The sequence below is a fragment of the Plecotus auritus genome (assembly GCF_963455305.1).
Source record: "Plecotus auritus genome assembly, chromosome: 2".
NCBI classification, from domain to species: domain Eukaryota; kingdom Metazoa; phylum Chordata; class Mammalia; order Chiroptera; family Vespertilionidae; genus Plecotus; species Plecotus auritus.
The window spans coordinates 49,094,697-49,122,405 of record NC_137771.1 but is presented as its reverse complement, the minus strand read 5'-3'; the positions used below and the strand labels follow the sequence as shown (position 1 = coordinate 49,122,405).

At 45.8% G+C, this 27,709-nt stretch overlaps 1 protein-coding gene across 15 annotated transcripts in view; it reads right to left on the bottom strand.

Moving 5' to 3' along the window:
* SGIP1 (SH3GL interacting endocytic adaptor 1) overlaps positions 1–27,709 on the bottom strand; it is a 211,138-nt gene that overhangs the window by 145,755 nt on the left and 37,674 nt on the right. The window lies entirely within an intron of this gene.

Here is a 27,709-nt window from a genome sequence, read left to right as displayed (position 1 = left end):
TTTATTAGTATAGATTAGTATAGATGTATTTAATCACAAACTGAGGAACTTAGGTTTTCACTTATTAAAATACAAATCAGGATCATCAATTTCCACAAAGGTGAAACCGAGCCTCTAAGCAAATAGTCAGTCCCAGTTGTTGCCATATTTTAGGGTACATAAAAACAAACTAAGAAACTCATTCAATGGAGTTATTAGCGCCCATTCCCTGCAATTCAGTAGAATGCTGTTAATATGAATTTATAATAAGCACTTTAGGGCAGTAGTTGCCAACCTTTTGGACCTCATGGTCCATGAGTGGTCTGCGGACGACCGGTTGGTGACCACTGCTCCAAAGGTTTCCTTAAACCAGTAGTCGCCAACCTTTCGAACCTCATGGACCATCAGTGGTCCCTGGACCACCTGTTGGCAACTGCTGCTTTAGGGGATTCTAGTGCAAGTAGTTCATGGACCACACTTTGAGAATATACTCCTAACTTTCCTACTACTTTCTAGAGCTGATGGCTCATCTTGCACAAATCCATCTTCAGGTCAAAACCATTTAGACTTTTTTTGGCATGCCATTATACCTGGGTATTTTATTTGAGAAACCATATATAATTTGGGGTACTTACAGGCATATCTGTCTCACCTTCTCCAAATAACTTTTAGACAGTATCTAAAAAGCCATGTATAATTCAGATATTTATGAATCAATTATGTCAAACACATTAGACACTTGATGTATTGAAGAATTTAATAACTATATGTAAAATGAGATCACTCCCTATATATTTTTTCATAAATCTGAATTTAAGTTGGATTTGCTTTAAAGTAACATGTACCTATTCTATATATATAAAAGCCTAAGTAACCGTTCAACTGTTCGACTGGTAGCTATGACACGCACTGACCACCAGGGGGCAGACACTCAATGCACAGGCATGGGAACATGAAACAGACTGATGAATATCAGTGGGAAAGGGAGAATGGGGGAGGTTGGGAAGAGGTTAACCAAAGATCTTATATGCATATTAGAGACCCAGTGCATGGATTCATGCACCAGTGGGGTCCCTCGGCCTGGCCTGTGGGGATGGGGGCAAAACCAGCAGTCCGACATCCCCTGAGGGGTCCCGATTTGCGAGAGGGTGCAGGTCAGGCCAAAAGACCCCACTGGTGCACGAATCCATGCACCAGGCCTCGAGTAAGTTAATAATCTTTTTCTAGCATAGTGCAACTGGTTGTCACTCTGTTCAAGTAAACGAAGACCTGAAGATTTAAAGAATGAAATCTGGGACTAATATAAGATAATCTTGGATTATTTGAGGCAGATAATCTTTTTAGCTAACTTTATACAACGAAAACTCTATTTGCCTTCTAAGTTTTTGGAAAGAGATAAAGGCTCTTCCACTGGCATAAACTGGCAAAACTGTCCACAAAAAAAGCATGTTCAGTCTATGAAGTGTATTTTCTTCTCATTTAATCTAAAACTTAAAAGTAAATGCCCTTCCCCAGGTCTCCCAGAGAACAAAGACTCTCCATTCAGATCGGCAGGCCTGGGACCTGACCCATTTTTGTACAAAGTATTATTGGAAGGGATGCTGAACAGTAAAGTCCTTCTGTCTTTCACTTGCCAGTTCATCTGGCCACTTCCCCTGAGAAAAAAATGCCTCAGAGCAAAGCCATTCATTTTCAAAGTCAACATTTCACAATAAGCAATTTTTTATATTGTCTATCCCATCATATTCTAGTCCACTTGATCTTATTCAGAGTTTATTAGCCCTCTTAAAATCAAGATGACCTTTTCCCAGAAGTCTAGATAACCCACCACCTCCTTTACCAGCCCTACGAGCATGACAGCGTAGAAGGAGTGCTGAATGAACCTGGGAGACACGGATTTCAATTCTGTAGTCACTACTAACTAGGCAGTCCCTTCTCCTGTGAGGTGAGAGATTCAGAATCCACCATCTTCCTCTCTGACCTATGGTTCAATATTTATCCTTTTCTTTTTGTATAATTCTTTTGAAGCCAAAGTAGCTGGTGATCTAGCTTTATTTTCCTAATAAGACACCAATTAGTGGGAATGCTGCAGCTCTTCAAGGTACATATTTGTCACCAGGTCCATGTCATCTGTGACAAGGACTCCATATGCAGAATGAGAGCTCATGTGGACTCTTGGCTGGTGTGTGAGCAACTGATGCTTTATGAAGCAGATTAGTTCACAATACAAAAGGATTAACCCAATTATACTCTACTTACTTGTGTCTAATTAATGTCCTGTGTCATTATTTGCTAAAGTATAATTTTATTTTATTTTATTTTAATAAATCTTTATTGTTCAGATTATTACAGGTGTTTCTCTTTTTTTTCCCCCTAGCTCCCCTCCACCTGATTCCCCACCCCACCCCATGCCCTTATCCCCCGCCACTGTCTTCATCCATAGGTGTAAGCTTTTTGTCCAGTCTCTTCCCGCACCCTTTACACCCCCTCCCCCCTGAGAATTGTCAGTCCACTCCCTTTCTATGTCCCTAATTCTATTATATTCACCAGTCCATTCTGTTCTTCAGATTTTTTATTCACTTGATTTTTAGATTCACTTGTTGGTAGGTATGTATTTGATGTCATTTTGTTGTTCATAATTTTTATCTTTACCTTTTTCTTCTTCTTCCTCTTCTTAAAGAACACCCTTCAGCATTTCATGTAATCCTGGTTTGGTGGTGATGAACTCCTTTAGCTTTTTCTTGTCTGTGAAGCTCTTTATCTGACCTTCAACTCTGAATGATAGCTTTGCTGGGTAGAGTAATCTTGGTTGTAGGTTCTTGCTGTTCATCACTTTGAATATTTGTTGCCACTCCCTTCTGGCCTGCATAGTTTCTGCCGAGAAATCAGCTGACAGTCGTATGGGTGCTCCCTTGTAGGTAACTAACCGTTTTTCTCTTGCTGCTTTCAAGATTCTCTCTTTGTCTTTTGCTCTTGGCATTTTAATTATGATGTGTCTTGGTGTGGTCCTCTTTGGATTCCTCTTTTATGGGGTTCTGTGCGCTTCCTGAACTTGTAAGTCTATTTCTTTCACCAGGTAGGGAAAGTTTTCTGTCATTATTTCTTCTAATAGGTTTTCAATATTTTGCTCTTTCTCTTCTTCTGGCACCCCAAAAATTCGGATGTTGGTACGCTTAAAGTTGTCCCAGAGGCTCCTTACACTATCTTCATATTTTTGGATTTTTTCTTTTTGTTTTTCTGGTTGGGTGTTTTTTGTTTCCTCATATTTCAGATCTTTGGTTTGATTCTTGGGGTACGTTGATCTACAGTTGAGTTTTGGTATATTCTTTATTTCAGACAGTGTATGCTTAATTTCTGACTGGTCCTTTTCCATTTTTTTGGCATTCTCATTAAGGTCCTTGAAGGTCTCATCAAGTTTCTCGGCGGTTTTTAGAAGATTCTTGAGTAACCTTATAAATGTGGTTCTGAACACTATGTCGTCCATTAGTTTGCTTTCCTCCATTTCTCTCATTCGTGACATGTTTCTTTGTCTCCGCATTTTGCTGCTTCCTTATGTTGATGGAGTGACCTATAGGGGCCAGTAGCTCAGCCTCCCCAATCACCTGAGGTGGACGCCTTTGGTACACCCCTTTATGGGCTGAGTGCAAAGTCTTGGTGTAGTTAAGCCTTGATTGCTGTTGGTACACTGGGAGGAATTGACCTCCAGGCCAATTGGCTGTGAGGACCCGCTGTGTCTATAACGGAAGAACTGCTGTGCTGGAGACACGCTTATGGTGCAGGGCTTGTTTCAGTGGGGCTTTGGTGCTCACTGAGTCTGCCTCTTGAATGTATCACTTATGGATGTGAGGAGTTGAAATCTGGTGTCTCACACTGACCACTAGGTACACTGGCTTCTGGATCTCCAATGGGGTGCAGGTCAGCTACTGTCTGAGGCCACCCAGCAGGAGCTACAGCAAGAACTACAGTTTTCTCCTCTTTGCTTGGAGTTTGGAGGTTTTGGAGCTGTCTGACCCGGGCTGCAAGTTTGCTAGGTTAAGCTACGATAGGGCAGGCCATTCATATGCTAAAGCTGCTGCTTGGAGCTTGGGTGGGTTCGTAGATTGTGCAGGGCGGGGTCTCAGGGCGTGACTAGGCTAGGGCGTGGCAAACAGCGATGGCTGCCAGTAAGCCGGCTCTGTGGCTCCAACCCTGTCCCCGCTTCCGCACCCCAGCACAATAAACAATTGTTCCTGCACGCAGCCCTGCAAGCAAGCCTCCCTCACTTTCCGACCCCACGGCAGACAGTCCAGCTTCTCCCTGTAGGAGTTTGGGTCCCCCGAGTCTCCCCAGAAACGAGTTCGGAGTAATCGGGAGCTTATCTCCCTTCGGGTTGAAAACAGCAGCGCTTTCAGTCACCCTTCGCCAGCCCAAATCGCGCGTCTCCGTACCTCAGCTTTTCAGCGCTTGTGCACCCCTCAATGCTGTTTGCTCTTTCCTTCTAGTTGTAGAACTTCCACTCAGCCAGCTTTCCCGTGGTTCTGGGTGATAGACGTTCTGTCTTTTAGTTGTAGTTTTGAAATTGTTGTGCGAGGCAGCAGTTTAGGTGCTTACCTATGCCGCCATCTTGGTTTCTCCCTCGCTAAAGTATAATTTGATAGAAAGTATCTAGCCTTATCTTTTTAATAATAAAGTGTTAACAATGTTAGGGACAAAACTTACATTTGATATTATGTATTACTAAGACAACCATTCTTCAATTTCTAGCAGGGAACACAAAATAAAGCTCCACTAATTTAGAGTGTATATATAATAACTTAGCTTGGGCAAAGCATTTTAAATTTAAGAGAATATAGGAACCTTAATAGGTTTTTATTTTTAAAATACTTTTTATAAAATAGATGTTAAATCATAAATATTTTTGATTTATGTTTTGAGTCAAGACTGACAGGACCTACTAGGAAATACCTAGTTGAATTCAATGTGAAATTAAAAGTAATAAAAATTATATTCTATAATAACAATAACAGTAGCTAAAATTAAGCTTTTACTATTGACATGGCACTACTTTAATTAGTGCAAAGAGCAAAGATAGTAAGAACTTTTCCAAGATCACACAACTAATAACTGTTAAAGGTAGACTTTTTAAAATACACCTTCTGACTCCAGAGCCTTGATTCTTAAACCACTATAGTATACTGCTTGAAATGAACTAATTGGCAATTTAAGCAGATCAGGCTTTATTATTCACAAACTTGGCTAATCCTACCTATAAATATATATATGATTTTAGGAATCCCAAATAAACAGAAGTGAAACCACTCTTTCTGTGTACTTACAAAGGAAGAGAGAAAAGTCCTCTTCCTTTTTTCCTTCATTAGATTCTCATCCAGATAGCCTGGAAAACACGTGGTTATAGATGTCTCTGGATCAGCACTGTCATTTGTCTTGTAGATGCACCCACAACTCTCTCTACTTGTTGTTCTAGATATTTGTTCCATCATGAACAAATTCCCAGTGAGTCAGTTTGTTAAGTAAAGGGCATGGGATTTGCAGTATTTGAATCTGGGCTCCATCAGGACTGTGGGTTTCTAGATCTTTGCTTCAATTCCCATAAAAAAGACAAACAGAATAAAAACAGCTGCTTTACCTATCTCACAGGAGGAATGAAGTACATGAAAGTACTTTATAAAATGCTTCAAAAATGGTAAAGCACTTTAAAAATGTAAATTATCCTTATCTAATAAAAGAATAATATGCAAATTGACCATCACTCCAACACACAAGATGGCTGCCCCCATGTGGTCACAAGATGGCCGCTACAAGAAGGTCAGCAGGGGAGGGCAGTTGGGAGGGACCAGGCCTCCAAGGGAGAGCAGTTGGGGGTGATCAAGCCTGCAGGGGAGGGCAGTTAGGGGTAACCAGGCCGGCAGAGGAGGGAAGTTGGGGGCGACCGGGCCTGCAGCGAAGGGCAGTTGGAGGGGACCCAGGCCTGCAGTGGAGCCCAGGAGGGGCAGCGGGCCTGCCTAGCTACTCCTGTGGGGCCCCAGGAACATCGCCGCCCTGGGGAGGCACGGCTGGGCCTGCTTACCCACTCCCGTGGGGCCCGTGAACATTGCAGGCCCCAAGAGGGGCAGCGGGCCCGCCTAGCCACTCCCATGGGGCCTGGAAACATCGCTGCCCTGGGGAGGCGTGGCCGGGCCTGCCTAGCACTCCCGTGGGGCCCGTGAACATCGCTGCCCCGGGGAGGCGCGGCTGGGCCTGCTTAGCCACTCCCGTGGGGCCCTGGGAACAAGGCAGGCATGGGGTTGCTGAGACCCAGACTGGGCCTCTGGCCACAGATTCACAGCTTCGCGGAGACTGAGGGCAGGGATCTGACTCACCTGCAGAGAGAGAGGTTCTGCAGTGGCCCCAAGACGCAGGTGGGCCCGGCCAGGGATCAAGGGGCATGGAAGGACACCCGGGCGGAGAGGCAAGGACCTGCAGTCCTGAAGCGGGGTTAAGGGGCAGTGCCACCTCAGTGGAGGGGTGCCACACTGCAGGGTACCGGAATGACTGACGTAATTCAGAGAAGCTCCCAGTGCTAACCGGCCTCGCCCAGGCGGCCTTCGCACTTCAGAGGCGGTGACTCCTGCTCCGCCTTGACCCAAAAGCAAGCCCGCGCTGCCCTGCCCCACAGCAGAGCATGCCTAGGCAGTGAGTGCGAAGCCTTCCACCTGCTCCAGAGAAGGGGGTGCAGTAAAGAATGGGGACAGGGAACCGGGGAGAGGAATGAATGTGGAGCATCCTCCATGAAGAGGTGTTTGAGAAAGAGGCTCGGAAGCCTGACGGGAAGGTTTGTTCTGTTTGCCAGGTGGCTGCCCCTTAGGAAGGGCAGAGAGCATGGCTCTGAGGGCTCCCTGTGCACTGAGTCAAGTTCCACAGCCAACTGGAACTGGCCTCAGTTTCCTGGTCTGTAAAATGGATTAAGTGTGTCCCAGTGCCTTCACTGAGCTTTGATGGCCAACTGAGATACTATATAAGGAAAATGAGGGAAGAAATGAGAACACAAAAGAAAGACTGGAAGGAACCGGTAAACCCATTGTCACTTAAATAGGGAATATAGTCAATAGTGCTGTAATGATGGTATGATGTCAGGTGGGTACTGGAAATATCGGGAACACTTTGTAAAGTATATGATTGTCTAACCACTATTCTGTAACTAATATAAAACCTGAAACCAATACAAAATAATATTGAATGTAAAGAAATGAAAATTGGAGTGAAATTTTTATAAATTTCAAAGTTTAAATAAAGGCTGTAAAGGAAGAAAGGGGGAGAATAAAAACAGAGTTTTTCATTTTACCACTTTATTATCTTTTCAGTACGTGAAAAAGACAGTTGTCTTTATATGGTGCGTTTATATTTTTCTAAGTCATTATCTCATTTTAATTTCAGGGCAACTTAAAGACAAGATAATTATTCCCTCCACTGTTCAAAGAAAGGAAATCTTGGTGTCTGGTCCCAATGATTCAATCGTCAAGCCCTTATTGTAAAGCAGGGTTAGTAAAATTTTCTGTGAAGGGTCATATCTATACTAATAAAAGCCTTGGGGGTGATTAGGCCAGCAGGGGAGAGTAGTTGGAGGCAATCAGGCTGGCAGAGGAGCTGTTAGGTGTCAATCAGGTGGGCAAGGGAGCAGTTAGGGGGCAATCAGGCAGGCAGGTGAGCGGTTAGGAGCCAGCAGTCCCGGATTGTGAGAGGGATGTCTGACTGCAGGTTTAGGCCCGATCCCTGTGGGCCTAAACCTGCAGTCGGTCATCCCCTAAGGGGTCCCAGACTGGAGAGGGTGAAGGCTGGGTTGAGGGACACCCTCCCCAGTGCACGAATTTTGTGCACCGGGCCTCTAGTCCTATATAATAAAAGCCCAGCAACAGAACAGCTGAACAACCAGAACGACCGGTAGACCAGTTGCTATGACATGCACTGACTATCAGGGGGCAGATACTCAATGCAGCAGCTGCCCCCTGGTGGTCAGTGCGCTCCCACGTGGGAGCGCCACTCGGCTGACCAAGATGAGCAGCGCTCCCACAGCCACCAATCCCCGCAGGCCAAGCCCCCACCAGTGTACGAATCACAGCACTAAAAGCTGGCAGTTCCTAAGCACCTTCCTTGTGGCAGGTGAAGGCCCCTTACTCTCCACTGAATCTCAGATAATTCCAGAACCCACCTCACAGGGTTGATCTACGGGTTTCTATTCATAGCTTTAAGAATGGAATGAGATAATCAGCTTTTAAGTAGTTGAGGGAAAACACACACTTCTCCTTTTTCATTCTCTTAGTCCCGTGGTCGGCAAACTGCGGCTTGCGAGCCACATGCGGCTCTTTGGCCCCTTGAGTGTGGCTCTTCCACAAAATACCACGGCCTGGGCGAGTCTATTTTGAAGAAGTGGCATTAGAAGAAGTTTAAGTTTAAAAAATTTAGCTCTCAAAAGAAATTTCAATCGTTGTACTATTGATATTTGGCTCTGTTGACTAATGAGTTTGCCGACCACTGTTAGTCCTACCTTCTTGGGAGAAAAGGAACACCTGGCTCCCTCAGCCCCACCCTGAGCACTGTGCCGAGAGCTCACTGGCCCTCGGCTCTAAGTGAGCCTGCCTTCCAATGGCCTTTACACCTAGCGCAGCTGCCTGAGCATCTTACTCAACCCGGATCACTGACTGAGCACCCACCGTGTCCCAGGCGATGCCCAGGTGCTCGCAGAGCAGCAGGGAGCCAGCCACCCTGTCCTATGGAGCGAGCGTTCTGCCAGAGAGGACGGGGGTGCGGGGAAGAAACAGCCTCGGACAGAAATGGGGTGCAGCCTTTAGAGGGCGCGGGCACCAGGAAAACATGGGAATGAAGCCACATAGGGGCTTCATGAGGGGAGGGGCAAAAGGAAGCTCACTGAGGGCAAGTGGATGGATAGAGGAGAGCCAGGCAGATGCTTGGAGAAGGGCATCGGGCAGATGGGACAGCCCACGGAGGGCAGCAGAACGAGCAAGAGGCCGAGTGGAAGGGGGTCGAGGCTGGGTTGGGGGACACATCCTTCAGGGATCGAGGGCCTGTGAGAACCTGGTGTCCCCTGAGTGCAGGGAGAGGCGCTGGGGCTGTAGGTGAGGACCCGCTGGGCTGATGCAGTGGGGACAGACCCTCTGGCTTCTGTGTCAGGAGCAGACTAAGGGGGAAGAGGAAGCAGGGAGACAGCAGAAGGCAACAGCACCCTCCCCAGGGCGATGCGGAGACAGTGGAAACTGTGGCAGCTGAGGTGGCGGCTTTGGAGTGTGCTGGAGGGAAGCCAGAGTGTGAGGAACGATGTGTGTGTGTGTGTGGGGGGGGGGGGGGGGCAGGAGGTCCCATGCTTGGCTGGACCCCTGGGAAGGCAGGGTCTCCAGCAGCTGCTGGTGGGGGGTTGGGGGGGCTGGGGTCAGATCCCGTCCATTTTGAGGGTCTGACTGTAAAGTCTGAGCTCCACACGAGGGACGTGGAATGTTCACAACCAGCCTCCTACCATGACGTCCAGGCGGTGGGTCATTCCCATCTCGCTGCCCTAATCCCTCCACGACCCCCCGCCCCCCCAAGCTCTCTTCAGTGATGACAAGTACTTATCTAAAACAAGCAAATGGTTTTATTTTTGGTACAAAAAAACAACAAAGCAGAATGTACAGTATTATGGAATGCAAATGTTGAGAACTAGGAAAATGAAGCCCCCTTGTGGACACACAGGTCAGCTGTGCCCAGAACCCGGGTCACGTGTGCCACAAAAGGGCTCAGGGTCAATTCAAAGGGCTTGCCCAGGTGGTCCGACTCCAATCCCCGACTTCCCAGGACAGAGAGCATCCCGCACCACAGAACAGAACGGCCGAGACCAGCCCCAAGTCCCGCAGACTAAGGCTATGCTTGTGGTGCTTCCAAAGAAACACTCCTGAGATGCTGGGACAGGGAGGTCAGCATCCAGATCACTGCCTCTAACTCCCACCTGGAGTCTGTGGTGCTCCCAGCTCTGCCCCTCCCTCCCTCTCCCATGTCCCCTCCCAGGTGAACCAGGGATGGTCCTTCTCATCCTTCGCCCTCCTCAGCCCTGATGGCAGGTAGGGAGGGTGGGGAGGTCATGTGGGGAATCTGAGGGCCTCGAGGAAATGCCGCTTGAAGAGCCAGAGACAGGGTCTGTCCACCTTCACCCCTGGTTGAACCGATTAACACAGAGGCCTCATGAGTGCGTGTTTAGAACCAGTCCCCCTCCCACTCCCCCCCACCCCCACTCTGCCACTGCATAACTTGGCTGTTTTAGGCAAGTCAACCTCTGGAGTGTTAATTCTCTCTCCTTTAAAATGAGAACAAGAGCCCAGCGAGCATGGCTCAGTGGTTGAATGTCAACCTGTGACTCAGAAGGTCAAGGTTTGACTCCCTCTGAGGGTACATGCCCAGGTTGTGGTCTCGATCCCCAGTGTAGGGTGTGCAGGAGGCAGCCGATCCATGATTCTCTCTCATCATTGATGTTTCTATCTCTCTCTCCCTCTCTCTTCCTCTATGAAATCAATGGAAGATATTCTATATAATAAAAGCCTAATATGCAAATTGTCCCCTCGACCAGGAGTTCGAACAGAAGTTTGACAGCTCGCTATGACGTGTGCTGACCACCAGGGGGCGGTGTGGAACTTGGCGATGAGGTGCTGGCAGTGGGCGGCAGTGGAGGTGCTGCCAGCCCCAATGAGCTTCCGGGTGAGACGGACCGCAGCAGCCGGGACTGCAGGGGCTGGTCGGGCTCCCTGTGGGTTCACGCAGGAACCCGTCTGTGAGGCCAGCCAGGAGAGAGCGCGCCCAGCTTCCGTGCAGCGCTGCTGGGAGGAGCAGAGGCCCACGCTGCGCCAGGCTAGTGGCGTCTGGCCACGCTCACCACATCTCCACATGGGGACTCAAGTGCTGTGACTCAGGCAGAGGGGGGTGCGCGGGGGGCCAGGGACCCAGGTGCTGCCCAGGGCCCAGAGGTCAGCTGGGACCTGCCTTCCACATCAGACGCTCGCGCTTCGATTGCAGGCCAGGCCTCGGGACCGCACCCGTGCAAGAATTTCATGTACCAGGACTCTAGTATTTGATAATGGAGAAAGATTAAGATATGAATGTATCTGCAGGTCACACTAATTTATAAAGACAATGTAATATTTTGGTTAGAATAGGGTCTTATAGGGGAATGAGTTCTAGAGACCAGTCTTGAAGCTAAAGTTGATCATCTGGTCTTCAGTCTGACTTCACATAAGAAGTGAAATTTCAAAAGAAGAAAGAAAAATTAAAAAACTAACCTAGGATTTGAGGAATGAGCCTGCTGTCACTGTGTCCTTCCTAGTCCCTTCTTTTATACCTCTGGATATGCAACACACACACACACACATACATGCACACGCACCCGTATGCAAGCCCGCGCGTTTGGATTAGTATCACTTTTCTATATTGCTAAGTAAATTAGCTCATCAAATTCAAGTTATTAATCATCTGAGCACCTGGCATGTTCAAGGCTTCATTTTATGTGGAAAAACAGTTCCTAGAATCTTGTTTAGATGAGAGAAATAAGACAAGGACACCTGTCACTTTAATACAAATGAATAAAGTTAACACCCACCAGTTAAAATAGCCCTCTGCTCTCTCTTCTTTATGTACTTCACTTGTGACCAGCCTCCCATGTGGTCAAAATCAGAAGCCAGGAAGATAAAATTAATTAGTTAATTTAAAAATCAGGATTAAAGTGAATAGAGGTTAGGGAATGGTTAGCACAAGATACAAACAGATGAAAAGAAACTGTCCAGGGTTAGTCTGTGAATGACAAACATTCTTTAAGGGGTTCTTTTAATTGCTGAAATACAGCAGCAATTAATCAAGGAAATTTAATGATACAAGTCTGCCATAAGCATATGCTATGAACTAAAAGGGGAAGGCCGTCCAGAAAAAAGACCAAGAAAGGTCTTAGAGGAACTGCTATTTGCAGTGGACTCTGAAGAATGGGAAAAACATTTAGGCAGAGATGGGAAGAGGGCAGTCCAGTGGCAGCTTGAGCTTTATCTGGGAGAAAACATATCCTGCTAGTCTACAGCAGTTCGGCAGTTATTTAAGACAGTGGTCACGAAACTTTTGGACCTCAACCACCGGATGGCGACGGCTGGTTTAAGACACTTGAGTGTGCCCCAACCCACTGTCAGTGCTTTTCTCAAAAGATAAAATGGGACTTTCTCAGCTCTGACTACTGCAGCTGCACTCAGAGCACCAGGCACGACCCCACTGATGCTGCAGCTCCGCCTGGGGAGGATGTGGGAGGGGAACTAAGACAATCAGTCTCCTTGTCTAATTTGTAATCACTGAAGGGTAATTTCCAGACCCTAAACTTCAGATCCTAAACACATGGCTAATGTGAAGGTATCCTCTTTCAAGAAGAGTTTGGCATTAGGCCACTATCCATTCCTACCGACCTCTGAGAAGAGACAAGAAAAAAAAAAAAAAAAAAAGAGGAGAGGAAGAGGAGAAAAAGAAGAAAAGAAACAAATCCACAAATAGTTCCAGAAAACTTAAATAGATGTATTTTTGAGCACAAAATAATTGAATTAAAAGGGGCTGCAGTGTCCAGGAGATCTTGGAATATGTGTTAACAGTTATCAGTTCATTGAGAGCTTAGCATGAGCATTGGGTTCACATCTCTTTAAATCCTTTCCATGACCCTAAACTCTTATCTCCATTTTACAGATGAGGCTTTTGAGGATAAAAAACTTACAAGTTTTTAAGTGACTGAGACAGACTAAACCCAGGTTACGGGTAACACACATTCCTTATCCCACATTATAACTGGATAAACCATGAGGTTCAGTGATTGGCCGCTACTTGGTTACATTTATTTGAGCTCAGGTAACAAAGACATGCCTTCTCATTCTTCCTCATCTTCAGTGATTCAGAACTGATACATATATGCACCTCCTTTTCAATGTGAATGCTAACACAATACTTCCTTCCTTAACAACAACTCTCCTTCCTCCCTCGTTCCCTCTTTCCTTTCCTTCCTTCCTCCTCACCTGAGGATATTTTTCCATTGATTTTTAGAGAGAGTGGGAGAGAGAGGGAAAGATAGAAATATTGATGTGAAAGAAACACATCGATTGGTTGTCTCCTGCACGAGCCTTGACCATCAGGCCCGGGCTGGGGAGGAGCATGCAACCTAGGCACGTGCCCTTGACCAGAATCGAACTCCGGACCCTTCAGTCCCCAGGCCGGTGCTCTATCCACTGAGCCAAACCGGCTAGGGCAATGGTCGGCAAACTCATTAGTCAACAGAGCCAAATATCAACAGTACAACGATTGAAATTTCTTTTGAGAGCTAAATTTTTTAAACTTAAACTTCTTCTAATGCCACTTCTTCAAAATATACTCGCCCAGGCCGTGGTATTTTGTGGAAGAGCCACACTCAAGGGGCCAAAGAGCCGCATGTGGCTCGTGAGCCGCAGTTTGCCAACCACGGGGCTAGGGCAACAACAACTTTAAAACAACATTTATCTTTATGACTCCAGAAAGACCCAACCCCACATCCCATCTCCATGTTGTTACTGTAAATTCTCATTTTTGACCTCTTGCTGCAATATATAAACAAATATTGGTCCACTTTGGATCTCTGCACCTTCACTCCCAGCTCCAGCGCCCACACGCCCTTAGGAAGAAAGTCCTGGATACTAAATAAGTTGCACATTGGTCCTGGTATAATAATAAAATTGCCACAGCGGGAAGCCTGGATCTGTTTGGAGCATGAGTAACTGATGACAAAGGCAAATTCTGTCTGCATTTGTCTTTCTAAGACACCCAGGTGGTTTCTATTTAAGCTTTAAACACACAATACATATTTTATTTACCTTGAAGTTTGTCAGACACTAACCATGGGCAGAAAATAAAGCCATTGATATGATTTTTATCATATTTTTACCACAAAGTACATATGCACCAGGCACAAATAATCCTGTTTACACAGTGTTAAAAATGAGAAGACATTAATGCACTCTTTCATTTTCTACTGATGAAAACTGAGGCCCAAAGGGCTGGCATGACTTGCATGAGGACCCACACTGAGCCATGTGCAGGAGGTCAACATACAAGGGTTTGACACAATAGACATTTACTTCATTTGCACTATGGCTACTTTTGAGGTTTTGGGCTGCTATTTTTAAGTGGCTCATTTCTAAAACAACAGGAAGTAGAGAAAATTTTGGGGTGTCTCTGCAAGTACATATAAGGCCAACTTAAATCTAAGAATGAGAACGTTGCCCAAATGAAATGGGTGTTTCAAATGCACATTATAGACTTGAAGGGGTTCAGACCATGATGCCCTCAAATATGCTGCTTTTGGCACATTGATGATTTTGAGTGAAGGCACAGCAGATGCAGAAAAGGCTTCTGACCTTCCCCTTTTTACTTAAAAGTAGGTCATAAAATTTCCTATGAGAAACATGCTCTCCCTGTACCAAGAAGAGAAGAACATTCTTATCATCAGAGACTGGGAAATGACACCAAAATGGATCTGTATAAACAAAGCTACTAAAATAATAACCCTGATCTTCCACTAGTTTCTCCCATGTTTTTTCTAGTCACTGTCCCACAGTTTACTGCCCCAAATTGCTTTGTCCTGTCACATCCTCACAATTTATTATTTTGTTTTTTGTTGTTTTGTGTGTGTGTGTGTGTGTGTGTGTGTGTGTGCGCGCGCGTGCGTGCGTGCGTGTGTGTGTGTGTGTGTGTGTGTGTGTGTGTGTGTAAAGAATATTAGCTTCTGGGCCTACTGTCTTCTTTGGGTCTTCATTTTCCTTCTGAAGACTACCGTGTACACATAAAGATATTAAATATAATCAGATGCTTTTCCCTATAAATCTGTCTCATGCCAGTTTAATTTTTAGGCTACCCACAGAATCTTAGAGGGGGGAATAAAGTTTTCCTCATCAATAGACTATAGTTAGGACCCCGGGCTGCTCTTCCATCACTATCATTCTCACGGGAAAATGATACATGACCCAGCTCTCTCACCCTCTTCTCAATACTCCCTAAATTCCTGGGAGATCTTTCACTCTTACCCCCATCAACCATTTATAGACACAAGCCTTCTGAGCAGAAGGCCAAAACTACACATCATGTGATCAGAACTAGGGAATGGTACCTTCCAAGTGTTCTGGGAGTGGCAACTCTATAAACTTTTCCCTCAAAAGATATCTTCTTTAAAAGTCCTATGGCTCTCAAAACCTACATTTTGACAAAGTAAAAGGTTAAGTCCATTCTAGAATAAAAGAACTTTTAAAAATAATCAACTAATACCATGGCTTCATGAAAGAAAATATTATTTTAATACTCCCCAAAATCAGAAGGACATGATCTCCAAATAAATTTCTTGAGCAAGGACAGTTGTAAATCTTAAATCACACACACACACATACACACACACACACATTTACATTCCTAATTTTAATCACTTCACTATGGACTAGTAGCAGTCTAAAGACTGGCATTTGAAAAATCCTATATAATAAAAGAGTAATACGCAAATTAACCATCACTCCACTACACCCACAAGCCACGCTCACCAGCCAATCAGGAGCAAATATGCAAATAAACCCAACCAAGATGGCTATGGCCACAGAGAGCAGGAGGGAGGCTTGGGTTTCCCTGGCAATGGAGGAAGCCAAGCTTTCCGCCTGCCCTTGCCGGCCTAGGCCTCCACTCAAGGCTACAAAGTTTCAATGATAGAAGATACATAAACCCAAACAGAAATGGCGGCAGCCACAGAGCTGGAAAGAGAAGGAGGCTAGGGTTGCTCCCGGCGCTGAAGGAAGCCAAGCTTTCTGCACACCCTGGCGGGCCCAGGCCTCGCTTAAGGCCACAAAATCCCAACAGAAATGGCTGCCGCCACGGAGCAAGCAGAAGGCTTGGCTCCGCTCCAGGCTACAAAGTTTCAAGTGTAGAAGATAAATAAACCCCAGATACCAGGGCCTCCGCTTGGGTCGCCAGGGGGTGTGGCTGGCCTGCAAACCACCACAGGCCCCTCGCCCAGGCCGCCCCATGCCCCAAGGGAACCCCCACCCTGATCTGGGACACCCTTCAGGGCAAACCAGCTGGCCCCCACCCGTGTACCAGGCCTCTATCCTATCTAATAAAAGAGTAATATGCAAACTGACCATCACTCCAACACACAAGGTGGCTGCCCCAATGTGGTCAAAGATCCTGCCCCCATATGGACACAAGATGGCCAGCAAGGGAGGGCAGTTGGGGGGGACTCAGGCCTGCAGGGGAGGGCAGTTAGGGGTGACCAGGCCTGCAGGGGAGGGCAGTTAGGGGTGACCAGGCCTGCAGGGGAGGGCAGTTAGGGGTGACCAGGCCTGCAGGGGAGGGCAGTTAGGGGTGACCAGGCCTGCAGGGGAAGGCAGTTAGCGGCAAACAGGCTGGCAGGGGAGCAGTTAGGCATCAATCAGGCTGGCAGGGGAGTGGTTAGGGGTGATCAGGCTGGCAGGCAGAAGCAGTTAGGGGCAATCAGGAAGGCAGGCAGGCGAGCAGTTGGGAGCCAGCAGTCCTGGATTGTGAGAGGGATGTCCGACTGCCCGTTTAGGCCCAATTCCACCGGGATCGGGCCTAAACGGGCAGTCGGACATCCCTCGAGAGGCCCCAGATTGGAGAGGGTGCAGGCTGGGCTGAGGGACACACCCCCCCGTGCACGAATTTCGTGCACCGGGCCTCTAGTATAGCTATAAGCAATGGAAGCCACTATATGTTCTAAGAAAATAAATAACAAGAATAGATTTGTTAAAGAAATACATGTCTGATGACAAAGACAATGGACCAAGGAGTGAAAGAACAGGTTGATAACTACTCCCTCTACAGCAGATACAGCAAACTATTCTTCTGTCCCTTAGAATTAAAAACAATCTAATTTTTCTCATAGACGCATACTCCATGTGCCTAATTAATAACGGAGAATGGATATTCTACAGAATTATATTACGTGGTGAATAAAACATGGCAAACAACTAGACATAAGCACAGATCAGTGGGGAGATGGGAGAAGGGCAAGAGGATGGAGAGAACTGGGAAATGTAGGAACACTACAACAGTGACTAGAGAGCCATTTGCTAAACCAGTTTCCTCTTCTTCCTGGATACACATCTAAGTTACATATCCAGAATCTCTTGCAATTAGTTGTGTTATTGGATACAACAGAACTCAAAGAGAAGCAATAGTGGGTACTTCTGGCTGGAAGGGCAGGGAAATGGATGTGTCTCTTTCCGTTTCCTCATCTGCCAGCTGAATGCAGAGGACTCTGAGGCCCTAGAGATGGACAGAGATATAAGATGGAAAATATCTGAGTCTCTGAATGAATGCATGGGAGGCTCCCTGCCTACCAAGGATATCTATTACATATATGAGAAAACAAATGTACTATTTTAAAGCCACTATAATGTTTATGTTTGTTTGTTACACCAACCAGCATTACTCTAAAAATAATGTATCCAATTCTCATGCTTAAGTTTTAAAGACAAATAACAGTGTTATTGAGATATAATTTATATAAGCTTGAAATTCAATGGTTTTTAGTATGTTGAAAGAGTTATGCTATCTAATTCCAGAACATTTTAATCACTCCACAATGAAACACTATACCCATTAGCAGTCTCTCCCCATTTTCCTTCAACTCTTCCAGCCCTAGAAAATCACTTATCTTTCTGACTTGCCTATTCTGGACATGTTCTATAAATGAAATATTACAATACATTGTCTTTTGTGACTAGCTGATTTTACTTGGCATAGTATTTTCAAGGTTTATCTATGTAGCATGTATCAGTATTTAATTTCTTTCTACTGCCAAATAACATTCCATTGTATGGATAGACGATATTGTACGTATGCATTCATTAGTTGATGATTCATGGTCAAACTTTTCCTATTTTTTTTTAAATATATTTTATTGATATTTTACAGAGAGGAAGAGAGAGGGACAGAGAGTTAGAAACATCGATGAGAGAGAAACATTGATCAGCTGCCTCCTGCACACCTCCCACTGGGGGTGTGCCCGCAACCAAGGTACATGCCCCTGACCGGAATCAAATCCGGGACCCTTCAGTCCGCAGGCCAATGCTCTATCCACTGAGCCAAACCGGTTTTGGCCAAAGTTTTCCTATTTTTGCTGTAGGTTCTTTAAAATCTCATATCACTATACTGAAGAAAAAATTCATTTATCTTGAGGATGCACACACTCATTCAAAATCCTGTTGGTTAAAACCATCAAAATTTTACCAAAAAATAGTTTATTTGACTGAAAATGACAAGACTCAAAACTCTTATTAGAGTAATAACATAAAAAGTCCTCAAGAGTGGAAAAACAAACAAACAAACAAGAGGAAAGCACATAGTTTCAGACCTTTTAATTCAAGAATTGTAAAGAAAAAATAATGCCGGTCTGGCTCAGTCTCCACAAGGATGTACTTTGAGGAGGAACCCAAGGAAGTAAACCAAATATCAACACAAAGCAATTAAGTAGAAATTAGGTATTGCTGGGTCAGGAGAAAAAGTTCATTAAAGGAATCAAGTCTCAGTGTTTTTCTAAAGATAAATCCCATCTAGTCTAAAAATCATTAAATCTTAATGACAGAGTCAATTTGTTGGTAGTGTTTACAAATGAAATATTAACATATTTCTGTAGCCTGGAAGTTTAGAATTGAGATTGCCTCTACATGTTAGAGAAGTTGAATTTCTGAGAAGATATACAAGATAGGAGAAAAATTCTAAAAGACAGAAAAATGCTGTTCTGTCTTTACTCTCTTTAGGTCATCAGGAGGACATTCACAGAGAAAGTACTAACTGCATGCATTACATTCATTTGATAGACACTTATCAAGCACCCCTTGTTTCCCAGACACTATGGTGGTGTTGGGAATATCTTACCTAATAATAGACAAACATGTAAATTGACTGTACCTCCACTACACCACCAGCCAATCAGGAGTGGTATGCAAATTAATCCAACAAAGATGGCGGTTAATTTGCATACACAGGCACCAAGTAATGGGGGCAGGACGCAGGCGTTCTGCCCCACCCCCTGTCTCTCAGGGCCTCTGGGCAACATGGGAAGGTGGGGCTGGAGTGGAAAGAGGCGGCTCCCGAAGCGGAAAGAGGCAGCTCCGAAGCCTGAGTGGAAAGGGGCTGAGCAGAAGTGGAAAGGCGGTGCCGGCAGCCAGGGAAAGGAAAGCCCATTCTAGCACGAATCTTTGTGCATCGGGTTTCTAGTCCTACCTAATAAAGAGGGACTATGCTAATTGACCCTCACGCTGTCGCAAAGATGGTGGCACCCACAGCTAATAAGGAGGGAATATGCTAATTGACTGCTCTGCCCTCAAAGATGGCGGCACTCACGGCCAATATGGAGGGAATATGCTAATTGACTGTCCAGCCCTCAAATATGGTGGCGCCCACAGCCAATAAGGAGGGAATATGCTAATTGACTACCACGCCCTCAAAGATGACAGCGCCCCCAGCCACAAGGTGGCGGCGCCCAGTCCCCAAAGTCCCGCAGGGGCGGCGGGCGCGTGAAAAGGCTGGCCCACCCCTGCTGTGCACCTATCTCTGGAGTCCCCCAGTCCCCTCAGCCCCCCAGCTGCCCAGGGCCAGCCCAAGGCACAGGCAAGCCTCGGATGGCGGCTGCCCAGCCACCCAGGGCTGGCCCAAGGTGCAGGCAAGCCTCAGATGGCGGCTGCCCAGCCTCCCAGGGCCACCCGAGGCTCAGGTAACCAGGGCTGGCCGAGGCTTGTGCTGCCAGCATGGCAGCAGCAGAGGTATGATGGGGGCATCACCTTCCCCTCCCGGGCTGAGGGACCCCCCCCCCTCCAGTGCATGAATTTTCATGCACCGAGCCTCTAATCCATATATATAAAAGCCTAAGCGACCATCCGACTGTCTGACTGTTTGAATGGTAGCTATGACACGCAATGACCACAAGGGGGCAGACGCTCAAGCACAGGTATGGAAACATGGAACAGACTGATGAATCTGAGGGAAGGAGGGTAGGGCGGGAAGAGATTAACCAAAGATCTTATATGCATACTAGAGGCCCGGTGCATGGATTCGTGCACAGGTGGGGTCCTTCCGCCCGGCATGCAGGGATCGGGCCGAAACCAGCTCTTCAACATCACCCGAGGTATCCTGGATTGCGAGAGGGTGCAGGCCAGGCCAAGGGACTCTACTGGTGCGCAAATCCGTGCACCAGGCCTCTAATAGAGATATAAACACAGAATTTACTAAGACCTACAAGAGACTCATGAGTAAAGGGGAAACTTGGAGAGAATGACTAATTCTGACTGAGCTCCTTGACTAAATGGAAAATGTATTGAGTCTATATGGATGAGTGCATTTGCTATGTGAGAAGGAGAACAAGGAAGTTTCGGATAGTAAGAATGGGAAACACAAAGATTTGGAGCCATGAAAGAGCATGGCAGGTTTAGGGAAAAGAGTTATGTAAGATAAAACTATAAGGAATGCAGAAGTAGGCTGAACACTAGTTTGGGTTCAATCTATGAAAGGACTTGTATGGCAAACTTATGAGTTTAGATTTTGTTCTTTAGCCAGCACAGAATTAGCAACTTTTTTTGAAAAGCAGTTACATGGTTGGATTATTTTTAAAATTTTACTATGAAAGCATACACACACACACACACACAAAAATATAAAAATTACTAATACACATCGACCACTTAATAATTGTTAAGACTTTTCTACTTTTGCTTTATTTTATTTAAATACTAGAAGTAGTGGATGAATTTGTGCACGGGTGGGGTCCCTTGGCCTGGTCAGTGATCGAGGCCTATCAGGGGCCAGCTGGCCAGGGAGAGGGACCATGGGAGGTTGGCCAGCTGGTCGGGGGGACCATAGGAGGTTGGCCGGCTGGGGGGAGGTCTGGTGGGAGGTTGGCAGCAGGGTGGGAAGGGCCGTGGGAGATTGGCCAGCCAGGGGAGGGGGGGGGCGCCACGGGAGTGCACTGACCACCAGGGGGCAGCTCCTGCATTGAGAATCTGCCCCCTGGTGGTCAGTGTGTGTCATAGCAACTGGTAGACCGGTCATTCCGGTCGTTTCGTCAAAACGGTTGCTTAGGCTTTTATTTATATAGAAAAGATTTTAAAGCAAACCTTCCACCTGATTTCATTTCACCCCTACATATGGATATGTACTTATCTAACAACAATCTATTTCACATCTAACTGAATTGATTATATTAGCTTCATTTAACCATTTGTGAACTGAAATGTCCTAAGTTATCTCATAATTATCTTTTTTATAGTAGGTTTGTTCAGATGAGGACCTCAATTAATTTCCCATGTTGTAATAATTAGTAATGATTCTGAAATACCTTAATTTGGAGCCTTCCTCTTTGTCCCACCCTCTCGTAAAAATCCCCATGCCATTGATTTACTGAAGAAAACTGATATAATGCCCTAGAGTCTGTCCCACATATTTCATTTATCTGTTTGCTCCTTATTGGTGTAATTTAACTTTTTTTCTTGTATTTTTCCTGTTTACTATAACTGGTAGTTTACTCTAAAAGGCCCAATTATATTTAGATTCATTTTTTTTTAAAGGCAAGAATGCTTTAGAAGTGGTATTGTACACTGAGTGGCCAGATTATTATGATCTCTTAAAGCATAATAATCTGGCCACTTCATATATATATATATATATATATATATATATATATATATATATATTAGTGTGGCCTGGTGAATGAATTTGTGCATGGGTGGGGTCTGGACAGCCTGGTCAGGGGGAAGGGACATGAGCAGTTGGCCAGCCTGCCTGCTGGTCGAACTCCTGGTCGAGGGGACAATTTGCATATTAGCCTTTTATTATATAGGATATACACTGAGTGGCCAGATTATTATGTGTTCAGAGATCATAATAATCTGGCCACTCAGTGTATAGTTTACATTGCACCCCATTGAGAGGCACTTAATATCTGGTGCCTGCTCAGAGTGACGCTAAGATTGGTGATCAGATTTTCTTAGAAGAAGGTAACTTTACTAGTACTATGGAGGAGATGGACCATGGTGAGGCCACTTTTGTAGTAGGGAGGTCAGGCATTACAGTATTACTGAAGAAATGAAGTGGATGTGACCCTAAGGCAGGAATCTATAATAATAAAAGCGTACTATGCTAATTAGACTGGATGTCCTTCCAGACAACCTTCGGGACGAAGCCGGGGCTGCGAGGGAAGCCCGGGTCCCAGGTGCCTGCTAGCGGCTGGAGGGAAACCTGGGTTCTGGGTGCCTGCCGGCAGCCAGAGAGAAGCCCAAGTCCCGGGTGCTGGCCAGCAGCTGGAGGGAAGCCCAGTTCCTGGGTGCCGGCCGGCAGCCGGAGGGAAGCCCAGGTCCTGGGTGCCAGAGGGAAGCCATGCCAACAGCCGGGGGAAGGAAGGCCTACTCTTGTACGAATTTCATGCATCGGGCCTCTAGTCTATATATATAAAAGCCTAAGCGACTGAATGACCGAATGATCGGTCGCTATGACATGCACTGACCACCAGGGGGAAGATGCTCAAAGCAAGAGCTCCCCCCAGTAGTCAGTGCGCTCCCACAGTGGGAGTGCTGCTCAGCTGACCGACCCAAACCGGTGGCCCACCAGCCCAGCGGCAGCCACTCACTCCCTCAGTAGTCCTGCAGGTCCAATCTCCAGAGAATGGGCCAGGCAACATCAGACCAGCACAACCGGCACGATCCCAGCAGCATGGCTGTCCTCCTGGAAGTTGGCCTCAGGCACCGTGGCCGCTTCCCCTCCCTAGAGGCTCAGCAAGGAAGAAACAACATAAAAGCAGCCACCAGGTGGCTCCCAACAACCGGCATGAACATCAGTGGGACAGATCCAGATCCCAGGCTGGCTAGAGCATCCCACTGCCCACCCAGAGGGCCGATCACGTACCGGCCTCTCCCACCCCCCTTGGGACGGGCGTCAGACGCAGGGCTCATGGCTGGCCTCTCCCAATCAGGACTGAATGGGCACGAGCCCGCAGCTGGAGCAGCAGGGCTGGGATGAGCGGGAGTGGCAGGCAGGAACAGCAGGCGGCATTGGACTCCCGGTTTCAGCCCAATTCCCGCAGGCCATGCTGAGGGACCCTATCCTTGCATAAATTCATGCACCGGGCCTCTAGTAATAGATAAGCACGGAGAATGCTGTACTGAAAAAAAGTATTGGAGTAGAATTATTAAAGATTGGAAATTTACTACAAGTTTGAATAGGGAATGGGAATTGGGGCAGGTGAGCAAGTGGTGAGGACAAGAGAATGAAAGCTCATGATAGTGGAGAGTTATGTATTTGTTACTCAATACTGACCCCTTAATGGTTAGCAGTATGCTTTCCAGGCAGAAGGATTCAATAAATATTTGTTAAATGCATCTATGGTTGTGTGTATGGTTGGATAGATGAATAGATGATGCTGAAACATCTAAAACAGAAAACTAGTTGGATGTTCACACTTAAAAGAGCTGGGGAGAGAATATGAAACATCCTTCAAATTTGACTTGCTTTCAGGATATTTGTGTATAAATTATTAGTACCTCAGAAAAATGTTTAACATTGTAAAGTATATTCAAATTGTATAGCCCATGTGAATCTAAATTATTCCTTGGAGTGCACATCTGCATTATAGGAATGTGGGAATAAAATTTGTGATTTTTTTGGCCTCAAATCACAAAGAAGTTTCAGAAAGTCCCTAAGATGATAATAATGTGAGAATTTATACATGTCTACCTAAGTGTCATTTCATATGGTAATGTCAAGAGCATTAAAAATAATAACAGATCAAGGAAATCAAAATCTGGTTCCTGGAAAAGATAAAATCAATATGCCAATAGCCAGGTTAACAAACAGAAAAATATGTTATTTGAAGAAAATAAAGAGGAAAACACCACTGTGATTGGAGACCAAAGGCTCTGCCTTAGGGACCTATAAGTCCTTTAAGTTTTGTTTTTGTAAGCATCATTTTCATTATCTATTGTTTTTAATTAACTTTCTATCCCATAGATCACTATCTCTTCTGTTCTGAATGTTTTAAAAAATCTGGTGGCGTTCTTGTTAGTAAGGTCAGAACGTTTGTATCATTATATTTCTTCCTTACTGCCAAATTGACAGCATTAATTGCCATTACTAAAAGTGAAAGGTTTATATGTTTTACCAATGCTTTTTTTTTTTTAAATCTCCCCTCTCCATTTTTCCTAATTACAAAATCTGATTCAAACTGATTGGTGAAAATTGGGTATTTATAAGTTGACATAAGTGAAAATTCAGGAATAAGTTTATCCTTTTAATACCCCCTACAACCTAACACAGATCTCAAATACTTAAGTATGAATTTACACTTGATTCTGATAACCTGGACAGTTTTCAGAAAGACTAAAGAGAAATACAGTACGATGTTTAAACAAAAAATAAATAAATAAAAGCCAGGCCACAGAAAATAAGAATCCATGTAAACAGAAGGAAGGGATACATTCATTCATCCTATCTAATAAAAGAGAAATATGCAAATCGACCGTACCTTCACTACGCCCACAAGCCACGCCCACCAACCAATCAGGAGAGAGTATGCAAAGTAACCCAACAAATATGGCGGCGGCCACGGAGCTGGAGCAAGCAGGAGGCTTGGGCTGCCCCCAGCGATGGAAGAAGCCGAGCTTCCCACCCGCCCTGGCCAGCCCTGGCCTCCGCTCAAGACTACAAAGTTTCAATTTTAGAAGATAAATAAATCCCAACAAAGATGGCGGGGGCCACGGAGCTGAAGGCAGCCGGAGGCTTGGGTTGCCCCTGGCAATGGAGGAAGCCAAGCTTCCCGCCCGCCCTGGCGTGCCCTGGCCTCCGCTCAAGGCTACAAAGTTTCAATTATAGAAGATAAATAAATCCCAGATACCAGGGCCTCCGCTTGGGTCGCTGGGGGGCGTGGCCAGCCTGCAAACCACCACAGGCCCCTCGCCCAGGCCACCCCATGCCCTAAGGGAACCCCCACCCTGATCCGGGACACCTTTCAGGGCAAACCAGCCGACACCCCACCCATGCACCAAGCCTCTATCCTATCTAATAAAAGAGTAATATGCAAACTGACCATCACTCATTGGAGAGGGTGCAGGCTGGGCTGAGGGACACACACCCCCGTGCACGAATTTCATGCACCAGGCCTCTAGTCCTATAATAAAAGCCTAATATGCTAAGTGTCCGGTTGTCCAGTCATTCGTTCAACCAATCAAAGCGTAATATGCTAATGATATGCTAAGGCCACTCAACCACTTGCTATGACGTGCACTAACCACCAGGGGGCAGAGAGTCGACCGGCCGACCAGTTGCTATGACATGCACTGACCACCTGGGGGCAGACACTCTGACCGATAGGTTTGCTTGCTGCTGGGGTCTAGCTGATCAGGACTGAGCAAGACGGGCTGGACATGCCCTGGAGTCCCCCTGCAGTCCCTCCCTGGCTGGACAACCTCCCGCGTCCCTTCCCGGACCGGCGATCGTGCACCAGTGGGATCCCTCAGCCTGGCCTTCACCCTCTCACAATCCGGGACCCCTTGGGAGATGTTGGAGAGCCCCTTTCGGTCTTATCCTGCTCAATGCAGGAGCTGCCCTCTGGTGGTCAGTGCACTCCCACAGGGGGAGCACCACTCAGCTAGAAGCCGGGCTCATAGCTGGTAAGTGCAGTGGTGGTGGCGGGAGCCTCTCCCGCCTCCACAGCCGCGCTTAGGGGAGCGGGCCTAAGCCATCAGTCGGACATCCCCCCAGGGCTCCTGGACTGCTAGAGGGTGCAGGCAGGTCTGGGACCCCCCACAAGTGCACAAATTTCATGCACTGGGCCTCTAGTAATTAGATAATTACACTTGGGCAATCAATTGGTTCCAAATTTTCTAGCACACAAACAAAAAGGAAGACACTCAAAGTACATATTGGAAGACTATGCATTGGCAGAAACATTGTTACCCACGAAATTAAACCCAAGTAGAAGTTTGCCAGTGGTCATTGTAGTAGAATGCAAATGACCATTGGAATCAGGTGGCCTTGGTTTTACATCCCATTTTTTTTCCTCTTTCCTAATTGTGTGACTTTGGGCAGGGCATTTAAACACTCCAGATCTCAGTGTCTTCATTTGTAAAATAAGGACTTTGATAACTATAAACCCCTCAAGTTTATTGTAAGGACTGTTACTATCACCATCACCATCACCATCACCATCACCATCACCATCACCATCATCATCAATAGTATTGCATGCATGCTTACTATAATTGTGCTGAGGGCTCTATGCATAATAGCTCATTTCCCTCTCATTCCCTCCTTAGAGGGAGGCAACTGAAGTAGTGGGATGAAGTAACTGGCCTTAGGATGAAGCAAGCAGGCCAACTGTGTGACTGTCAGTGGGACTGAACTAAAGTTAATTCCCTTTTCCTTGTATGGCCTGGTGACTATCTCGCACCATCACAAGTTTACAAAAAGAATAACCAGTGCAGCATGATTTCATACATGCATCATTTCCTCAGGATTACAGGGTATCCTTGAGCCATATTTGGACTAGTATAAAGAGGAAATGGCAGATGACACAGAAATCTCAAGTCTCTCAAGAATTATACAAAATATTTTCTGTGTGTCTTCTTTGCATGCTTGTATGCATTAGTTTAGATCAGTCAAGTAAAAACACAACTTTCTCTGACTTGACCTCACTGATTTTTCCCTTGTTACTGAACACAGTAACATATTGCTGCCAGCCTCACCCCATCACTCTCTGCCTTCAAGGAGATCTTAGTTCCAGGTAAGGTAGAGGTCAAAAGAGCATTTACCACTTAGTGAACTATAGGAGAGTCAATGGATCGAGATTAAAAAGATGTCAGTTCAAGTTCAGACATGCCACTCTTTAGGTAGAGGACCTTGGAAAGGTCACTCTAAAATGACTGTCACTATTGATAGATTGAATAAGCTAGACAAGCTTAGTAATTATCTGATTGCTTCTTTAGGGACCTATCTCAGGGACTGCAACTCCAGGGTAAGAAGGAGATTAAGATGTCCTCAACCTCTAGCTTAATCCTGGGCAGCTGTTTTATTGATTTTTTTAATTTACTAGGTGTTGACTTTGGTTTAAAAAGGGCTTCTGACCCATTGAACTAGATGATTGATAATAGTCCTGGTTTAAGAATCTGAGTGCATATCCATTCCTGGGCTGTTCTGACTGCCCTACATGGGACCTCTGCACTACATTTGCCACTAGTAATAGGTGTAGTAGGTTTACTAAAAGAAGAGTTAAGGAAGAGACTTTCTTCCTTTTCTTTGCTAACTTCTGAAAATAAGTCAAATATTTCAAATGATATTTTTTCTCTGAAACTAGCAAAGAGATGGCCAAAGCAAGACATTAGTTACAAGTGAGACCAGGTAAACTGGGAAATCATTTACTGCTTCCAACAAATTTGGGAAAAAAAAAAAAGAAAAGAAGCCTTTCTCCCTGTTAGCACTGTGAGTAGGAAGTAAACAAAACATTCCATCCGATGTGATTCAGAATTTCCCAGATGCTAAGCCAATCAGCCACTGGAGAGCCCTAAATTGCTAGGACTTTCCCAAAGCCTCCAACAGGGCACAGAATCAATCATCCCTTGTGAAAGGCAGGGGCAGAGTAGACTACGGCCAGGCTCACAGTCAGGCGATCTGGTCATGTTCTTTCCCCTGC